The following is a 9656-nucleotide window of genomic DNA, read 5'->3' as shown; positions in this document are numbered from 1 at the left end:
TGTATGTTAGTAGTACTGATATAATATAATATGTTTTGCTCATTACTGCCTCTACTTTCATCTTTCCAGACCTGCTGGAGTGAACCAACTTCAAAATGTTTTTTTTGTCACCTAAGGCCTGGGGAAGTGAGGCATGATGATGCAGTATCTTCCATATAACAGTCAAATTAACAGTTCGAATAACCCTCCAATGCTCTTATGTGGATAAGAATAACACATTTATTTATATCCGGTCGCCTCCCATCCCTCATTTGTCTTTTTTTTATTTCTCTTCTCTTTCTCTTCCTGTAATAAGAGAATCTGAAGCATTTGATTTTTCTCACCAGCCAGTTAATTCGACCTTAGAGGAAAAAGTAGATGTGATTCCAAAAAAAAAAAAAAAAAAAAAAAAAATCTCCTTCCTGTCATTGATTTAAAAAAAAAGAAGGAGAAAGGGGAAAAAAAATCTCTTTTCATCACTTATTTGAATTTCCCTGCCACTGCCAGTTTGAAACCACTGGAACCCCTTCGGGGAGATGAATGAATGTGTTCTCGATTTTAGTTTGAATTACATTTCACATTTAGGATGATGTTAACCTCACCTACGGGAGGTCAAGCGACCCTCCTTTCTTGGCGCACTGGAGCTGATAGGCAGACCGGAGGCGACGCTGAGCGACGGGATGCGCAGTTTATCAGCTGACAAGTGCGTGTCGGACAAAAAGAGCAGTGGAGCGGCGGCGCGCCATCCATCCGCATCCTCACACACACCGACTCCTGTTCTTTCCCCCTTTTCCTTTTTACTCAAACGACACGGCGGAGGCGCAGCCCTCCCTAAACGGGACAGCCGCATTGTTTGGACTATTGCCCGGCCGAGCGGCGGCGAGAAGGATTCCCGAGGGGTGAAGCGTTTCACGGGCTGTGGGAGTGTGTGTGTGTGTGTGTGTGTGGAGGAGGAGGAGGGGGGGAGCTGTCCGCTCCTGACACCCGCCACGGAGCTGCGCGTCGATCCATCCTCTTCTCAAATTGTATTTTTTTTTTTTTTTTTTTTTCGTTGAAATGGCATCTTTGATTTATTTCTTCTGACAAATGCGGCAGAAGCGACGGCAAGTTTGGACTTGAAAGCGCGCCGGTGGAAGTTTACCACGGAGACACGAGTGGGAGCTCCGTGCAGGTCAGTGGGCTCTCAATGTGTCCGTCCTCTCCGTTGTCGGCCGCGGAATTCAAATTAACAAACGCGATTTGTGAAAATCACATGGTCCTCCCACCTCCCCTAGTTTGATATTTTGGGTTTTCACAGAATGATCCATACATGTGGTTTTCTGGAAATAGTCTTGCGTAACGTTAAGCCATGAATTATACTCAGATCAGCTGCCGTGCTTCATGTTTTACTCCCATCTTTTTTTCCTCGCAGGTCTTGAGACGTCCTTAAGGTGGGAGAAAGGGTGATTTATTCCGCTGGTGCTTTCTTGTTTTTTAAAACCGAATCAAATATGAAAGCTTGCAGTGTTTGCTGAGGTTGTAGGAGAAAACAGTGAATTGACGTGCAGGGTATCTTCCATGCACACCTGCAGAACTGAAACCAGCTTTCAGCTTCATGTGCTGAAGGTGGAGAAACTTCAGAACTCAAATTGAAAGAATCTCAAACGGGTCTGATGTCATTTCTCTGGGACTTGCGGGCATCGTAGCTTTGATTCTGTTTCATATTCATGGCGAGGAAAAAAAAAAAAAAAAGAAAGTCCGACAGCCACCGGAGGAATATGAAGTGTGTAATCTCATTCCTGCTTTTGTGACTTTGCTGTACTCTGAAAATCGGGTTCGGCCGAAAACATTATTCCTGGGACGCCAAGAGGTCGATCCGTTTGGACCTTTTTATTTGTCGGTCGGAGTGAAACACGGTCACTTATTTAAGCGCTCGCCGTGAGACGGACGGAGATGGGAATCTGATTTCGCCGGGGCTCGGATCGGCCATTATGCAGTCTGCAAACACGTGCATCTGTGTTCATGTGATAGCCCAGAAGGACAAGTATATCTGCCCGGCTATTGATTTATGACTATTGTCCCGAGTGCCGATGAGGAACTGCAGCAGTTGAGGCCATTTTGTATTTCATACCCCTCCTCTGACAAGGACTCAAGTTGTAAAGTAATGCTTATCTTCACTACAACAGGCCTCAGTGAATTATAGCATCCGAAGGGTTTATTAACCCTCGTACTCCTCACCTAAACATGACCCGACATAGTTATAATGTTAAAACGATGATAAAATACCGTTTTATGTTTGAAAACCGAGATCCCCCTCCCCCGCTTTCAAGCCGTGCACCGCCCATTTACCCCTATAAACATAACAATAAAAATAAAATGTAGTTTTGTGGCGGGAAAATGTGAAGAAATGGTTGAAAAGAGATCGATCCTTTTCATCTCTCGCCCCCGAGCTCTGTTGTGATTCACGTTAGAACTAAAGAACTAGCGGTGACATAGTCTGTCTTCCTTGTGCCGGCCTGTAAAAGCATTACTGTGACACTTATTGGGCGATATTGAACATGCGGTTTCGTAGTAGTGCACCAGAAAGGCCGTAGCGTACTGTTTTTCCAAAAAAATATCAATAACACGTGGAATTGGACGCACTAATTGAGGCGCTGCAAGTTTAGAAGTAATGGTCTGGTTACAGTAAGACCGTGAATGCTTCGGTTTTGGTAAACAACCGATTGTGCTTTCGCGTGAGGGTTAAGCTGTCAACACAACTCGCGTAAGTTGAAACGCAGTAACCCTGCATCTTTCGCTCATTTCGATGTCGCCGAAACGATGGCGCTCTTTACGGCGCTCAGACATTCAGGCGAGCTGTTGCAGTTGCCAAGTACGAGCCTAAAAACCCGATAGCATTTATCGTTTTATTGCAATTACAGCTTGAAATAATCTAATTGATTCAGAAATATCAAGTGTATAGACTGTAAACACAATGCTGCCGTGCTGTGTTCCCTTCCTTAAGTAATTTCATCTGTTATTATTCCCGCGGAGAATTTGATATTCTGTGTGATGAGAACTGCATCCTTCAGGGATAATGCCTGCTTGACTGCTGGCCTCAAACAGTTTTTTTTTTTTAGATTGTTAGGGGCTAATCAGGATATCCCTCTCCAGAAAAAAACAAAAAAAAACAAAAAAAAAACATAGACTCTGGAGGGAAGCGGATCTACAGATCCAGCTTGTTGTATCTCACCTTATTAATTGTGGATGCAGACAGCGGCTCAGAAGATGACCTTATGAATTACAACATTTGATATGGAGAGCGGCGTGTCCGAGTTGTCTGTTTCAACACATCAGAGCAAACAAGCGAAGGTTAATGCAGCCTGACAAACTACCCTCAGTCCCCTGAGTTCGACGGATCGGTTCCATGTCATATTTACTTTTATATAATTGCTGCCCTCTAATCTGTTAACACACTGTCTGCCTGCATGGTCATTGCCTATCCTACCTTCTACATGTCTCTCTCTATCTGTCTGTGTCTCTTTCTCTCTCCCTGGTCTCATGTATCCCGTGAGAGGAGGATACAGAAATCACAAATCAATAGTTGTGAAAGTAAAGCCTGCTGTGACGTCTTCAGGGATTTTCAAGAATTTAAAGAATGTAAAGGAAGCTCCGTTTGGTGGCCGGCGAACAGACTCATCCTTGTTTTTAATGATCTCCAGTTTTTTTTTTTAGTAGATGGGTTTAAAAAAAGAATATGCAAGGTGCCAAATCACTGCTGAAAGTCACCCCTGTATTTGGGGGGAGGTGATAGCGTGCTCTGAAAATGTGCTTAGTGTAAGGTTATTTAGTGACAGCACTTGATGCATTACCCCATTGGTCTTACACTATATTGTTGCACTGGAAGGAAGAAAAAAAGATAGTCTGAGAACAAGCTGTTTTCAGATAGCGTGGGTGTAGATTGTCTCTAAATCATCTGTCCTATGCCAGATTTTTTCATTCTGTTTCTGAATGCATTCATTCATTCATTCATTTTATGTCCCACCAATCCTGTGCCCAGGGTTGTTGGGGAGCAGCAGGCTGTCCTGGCCGCCATTGGGCGAGAGGCAGGGCTCACCGTGTAATCAAGTACAGAAAAAAAAAGAAAAGATTTCAAGAGACTGCCTTAGGTGATTTAGTTTAATTTCTCGCAATGTCTGTTCACAACTTTTTGGTGAATTTTCAGTGCCTTTTTTAGTATCTCAAGGTTTTATTTTCCTGAAATACAGAATATTGACACTAAGTAGGCTCTGTATAAGATGGTACCTGCCATTTCGTCTTTTCAAATTTTTCTCTCACGATTCTCACGGCTATTTTACGTGACCCGCTCGATCTAATCACAATCAGAATCGGAATTCTGATCAAACCGTTAGTACGACTCATTGATGATGACTTACAAGCTGACAATTGTTTGAAGTAGAAACCTCTCTATAGCTGGGGCAGGGTGCAGAAAGTGTTGGGTGAGTGAATGCATCAAAGGTCTTTGTTTTATTCGAACACTTCATTTCTGGCCTGGCCAAAGCAGGCGCGGATGAAAGCCACCTTGTGATTAGCCACAGGATGCCTTCCAACTGGTCCAAGCTCTGGGAGCGGTGCCGCTTTACTCTGTTGTATCCCACAGATTAACATTTATGGCTCAGCGTGCTCTGGTGGACTCTTCTGGGCTGAAACCAAGTGGCAAGATTGAGGAGCGGGTCTGACTTTATATAACAGTGGCGTTCTCCCTTGCTCCAGACTGGGCTTGTTGTGGGACAATCTGCAAAAGGCAGTACTTTTGCATGGCTGAATGAATATAAAAGAAAAAAAAAAAAAAAAAAATCTGCAGAGTGAATACCTGTTTGATTCAAATCCCGTGAAATGAAACTCATCATCCATGAAATACAGAATTTTGAACCAATGTATGGAAACACAACACATCTATCTATCTATCTATCTATCTATCTATCTATCTATCTATCTATCTATCTATCTATCTATCTATCTATCTATCTATCTATCTATCTATCTATCTATCTATCTATCTATCTATCTATCTATCTATCTATCTATCTATCTATCTATCTATCTCTGTATTTGTTTGTCTGTCTTTCTCTGCAACTGTGATGGTGAGGATTATTTTTGTATTGACCCTTTTCCTTTGTCCACCAAGAACAAGGGTTAATTGTAAGTCACGCTTCCCTTTTCTGTCACGTCGCGCCCCTACAAATAAAACATGGAGGTCCTAAAAATGGGCAAACTAAGGAATGATTTGAAAAAAAAAAACACTTGAACAAAAATGTCAGACATTTAGAGAAAATCATATAGGAATTATGTTAAGAGCAAGCAAGGGATTATCTATGAGACATTAAAAAACTGTTTACGATTTAGAAAGAAATGTCACCAAAATGAGTTAGCGTTTGAAATTTATAAATATCCTGACTTACTTGGTGTATTTTGTCTGACATGTAATCCAAGCTTATAATGTGACATATTTCGATATCAAAGGGTTTGGATTTTGCGTACGAGCTGTTTTCTTTTGACCTCCCCAATTGGCAGCCTAACTTACCAAATTGTATGGACAGATTTCCGCTGCTTTGTAAAATTTTCCAAAACGGCCCCATGGGAGGTAGAAAAAGCTTGAACCTGCCAAACTCTCTCAGGTCTGGTCTTTTGTGGCCCCCGGACAGCCCAGTGGGCCGTTGCGTTTCAGCTTGGCCTGTCGACAGAACCAGCAGGCGACTTCAGAAATCTAGCGTTGCGATACCAGACGACATTGGTCTGGCTTGGGACGAGGAAAGGTGATGGATGGAGATGGGAGGTGGCGGTTGAAGATTGTTAGCGTTTCCTCTGTCTGCTTATTGTTGTCAAGGTTAAGACAATAAAATATTGACATTGTGACAATATACAGGTCAACCGTCTATGACGTAGAGTTGAGAGTTGTTTTCATTTGGGTGTCGGTCTCAATATCTGCAGGTATATTTTCAGAGTTCCGTCCTTAAAAATACTGTTGAGAAAGCGGTGAAATGTTGGTGAATTTTTAGATTGATGTTTCTTTAATAAGGCCTGCAGTCTCTCAGTATTCTGATAGCGGACCATCATGACCTACATTCTCCTTAAAACGCTGACAACTGAAGAATAAACCCCTCCAGTTGCTTCTTGGATTGTATGTTTTATATGGCACCATATGCCTAAAGTGAAAATACACTCAATGCATTATTCTCTATAAAGTGCAAAATTATACTCATTGCGTTCATGCAATTTGTATTTCTTCAGATTTTGCATTATTCAGGCATTATTTTGATGCCTTTGCGAAATGGTGAAGACGTTACCGCAAGCACCATTTCTACGTCTGATGTATTTGAGATTTCTCCGAAGTCGCAGCAGGGCTGTTACATCCCCCATTATAGTTCTCTCCACCGCTGCTTCTCTTTATTTCTCTGCCTGTCTTATGCATGCAATAATTCCATCTCCTTTGCGAATGCAAGAGAATGGAGAGGGGGTTAGTTTGTTGTACAATCATGTGAGATGCATTTGAATGACACCCGGTGTTGTCAGCGGCTAAGACAATCTCTCTACATTTGGGTTTTCATCCGGTAGCCCGCAATGCTGCCAGCATTTCAAATGTAGCGGGGATAATGATGCTCGGCCACGCTTTCGTCCACGCTCCGCTGAACTACTGTAGCAGTGTTACGATCGTCTTCACACGTCCAGATTAGACCATCAAGTAAGACTGATTGAGGAGAGGTAATTAAATATGCCGTTGATCTTAATAAATGAAATACCTGCAATGATAATATTTTTTTGCAGGATCATTTAAAGCCGCTGTTGTAAACTTGATATGGGCAAATATAATGCGAGTTTTTGTTTTTTTCAGTCAGCCAGCATGACGCTGAGGTTTTATTATTGTGCGTTTACACTATCACAATTTAATTTATTTCTGGAATAATGGGCTTACAATGGTTTCGCCTATAAATTGCTGCAGGTCTTTGGAGTAGATTTTTGCAAATGGTGGACTTAATTCATGATGAGAAACATTAGATGACAGTTATGTTTCGCCAGAAAATGTCCATCAACAAAGTTACTTGTCACGTATTGCGGCCCCTGAATTAGGACCGCTGGCTGACATAGAAGACAGCACCAGCTGAGATTTTCCATACTTGTAACCTTGGATACCGATGAATGCTGGAACCTGCATGTATGAGTGAATTGAGTGAATAACTCCCATTCTCATCTGAGATAGAGGGGAGACACTACAGGAGAAATATTATAAAATCAGGTTTTTATATTCCGATTGTCCACACTGGGCAATTACACTTAAAAAAATGAATTGGGCTGCGCTTGCGGTTTTCCCCACTAAAGATTCAATGAATATATAACTCACACAGCCAGCGGGGAAGGGTTATTTGGACGATTTGTAAACATTCATGCTCAATCTATTATGTTGTATTCTGGTGCTGCCAGATGCTGGTTTTATTATTTAATACGCAAACCAAGCAAACAGACAATAAATTGATTACGGTAGACATCTCCCGCTCTAATATTCCGGTGACAGAAATGAATAGAAATATAAGTAAAGGGAGAATCAGATCCTCTGTGATTGGTTTCAACGGTATTTAAAAAAAAAAAAAAAAAATTAGCTGTATCATAGAGTGTATCTGCAAAGATAGAATAACCTGAAATGTCTGCAGCGGATAGTTGCATGTCTTTGCTTTACCTGTGAAACGTCTGCATCATATTCTGAAACAAGACATTTTGCACTAAGAGGATGACGTCATTTTTTCTGAGTCTCATAAACTCTTACCGAACTCGTCTGTCATGACGCTGCTGCAGAAAATTCAATTGTTAATGCATGTAGTTAAGACTCTGTCCTTTTTTCTTCATCTCACTCGCGCCATCTGTCAAAAAGTTTACATAATACAAAATAGGGAAATGCAAATAATAATCTGCATAAAAATGTCAAAACTTCAGTTACACCACTGAGAGACATGACAGAGTTTGATCCGATTCGATTCCAACGTTCACATTTTAGGGCTCGCGTTAACATTGCTCTTGATCAGGTTCGATTTCTTAGAATTATTTTTAGGTAGATGTTCCCCTCTGTTTGCTCCACCATGGGATTTAGGCACTGAGCCTCAATAAAGAACGAACACAATCTGGTTCAGATGGTATCCAGAATTCACAGTCTGGGCAATGTGCTGCAGACAAACTCTTCTGTGTCTCCAAAATCACTGGTGTCAGGGGGAAACAGGCAGCATCTGATGGAACACTGCCCTGGTTCTCCCTCTCCCCATCTCCAATTGCCGGGAGGCACTCACACTCACACACAGATGCAAAAATATAAATAAATAAAAAAAAAAAAAAAAAAAAAAAAGAACTGAGAAAGTGGGAAGAGGAAAGGGAGCAAAGAACGTCAAGGAGGGAAGGGAGAGAGACTCGACAAGATGAATTATGCAAAGCTGTCAGAGGCGGGTATTGTTGGAGGTACTGGCTGTGTTAAAGGGAACCAGCCCTGATCTCCACTAGCTCCATCAGCCACTCTCACCACTCCCCGTAGCTGAGAGCCTTCAGATCTGTGCCTCGGCAAATCGCCAGCAACAAGATGAGGAAGGGGAGGCGGGGAGACTTTCCAAGCCACTTGGTGACAGGTGGATCGTCTTGGAGGGACACGCCAGTAATGACAACAATGCTTTTAATAACACTATTTACAGAGGTCACTGACAGGGAAATCTGAGCTGATGTTTTGCTAGCCGGTGGAAATACAATTACCCCCCCCGCCCCCCCCCCCCCAAAGAAAAAAAAAAAACATAACCGAAGAGTTGCGGTTTCAGCATTTTGTTTAGCAGTAGCTATTCCACTTTATAAAATGCTCCACATGTCAAGCATATGTTAAGGTGCAGTATGTGAGTACTTGCATGCAGAATGATGTGAGCTGAACAATCATACACTATGTGTATGATGTATATATGTATACACTATATACACATATATACATAGTGTGTATCTATAGTGTGTGTGTGTGTATACTATCACAAAAACAAATCTCACTACTCACCAGGCCCTGATTATCCTGAGTAACAGGACCTTCATTTCTGTGAAGTTACATGTCCGTTCAGAATTTTTAATGTGATTTTTGGGGCTCCGAGCACTTCAGCCTAAATATCCCAAAAGTGAATCTTTTGAATAGTATTTGGTGAATGACTTTAATATTTCATTTCTTATAAATTGACCCATGAATTAAGTAACTGATCTATTTATCAATGGCTCAAAGTCACTTTTCTTGATGGATATGTTTTGCTGGAAACATCAAAAGACAACATCTGATTAGTGGCACCCCGCGTGTCACTTCCCTATTTATTAATTTCAAATAAAATGGCACATTGATTTTAAGACATCTTAAAAGGTTGTACTTCCCTTTGGTTGTCTCTTCCAAATCCCCAAGTTGGAAGCATAAAACATTACGTTCCTTCTCCTTGATGATCATACATATGTTCAGACATGAAACGAGTAAATCTCACTTAGATCCCTGAAACCTCTCCAACCGGCCCAGAAGAGCCAGAAGCCTTGGACGCATTTATTCTCACCGCATAATACAGATGGTTTACGGTTTAAACCTCAAAGAAATGTAGAGGTTTTAGGACAGTAGCGGCCATCAGGGGGACAACTCAACTGGAATGGGAGTCGTTGGGATGTGTGTGGAGCTA

The 9656-nt window shown here is 41.8% G+C and overlaps 1 protein-coding gene across 1 annotated transcript in view; it reads left to right on the top strand.

Annotated features, from left to right (window-relative positions):
• The first annotated feature begins 999 nt into the window (after window positions 1-999).
• LOC147227919 (teneurin-3) overlaps window positions 1000-9656 on the top strand; it is a 173114-nt gene continuing 164457 nt past the window's right edge. Inside the window, exon 1 of the mRNA XM_086158011.1 lies at window positions 1000-1150. The gene's annotated coding sequence lies outside the window, so the exon portion shown is untranslated. The remainder of the gene's footprint in view (window positions 1151-9656) is intronic.

Source organism: Fistularia commersonii, chromosome 13 (assembly GCF_037954325.1).
Source record: "Fistularia commersonii isolate RoL2024-O1a breed Wild chromosome 13, RoL_Fcom_v1.0, whole genome shotgun sequence".
NCBI classification, from domain to species: Eukaryota; Metazoa; Chordata; class Actinopteri; order Syngnathiformes; family Fistulariidae; genus Fistularia; species Fistularia commersonii.
Note: the sequence above shows the minus strand (reverse complement) of the source record. Positions and strands in the feature narration are given on the sequence as shown.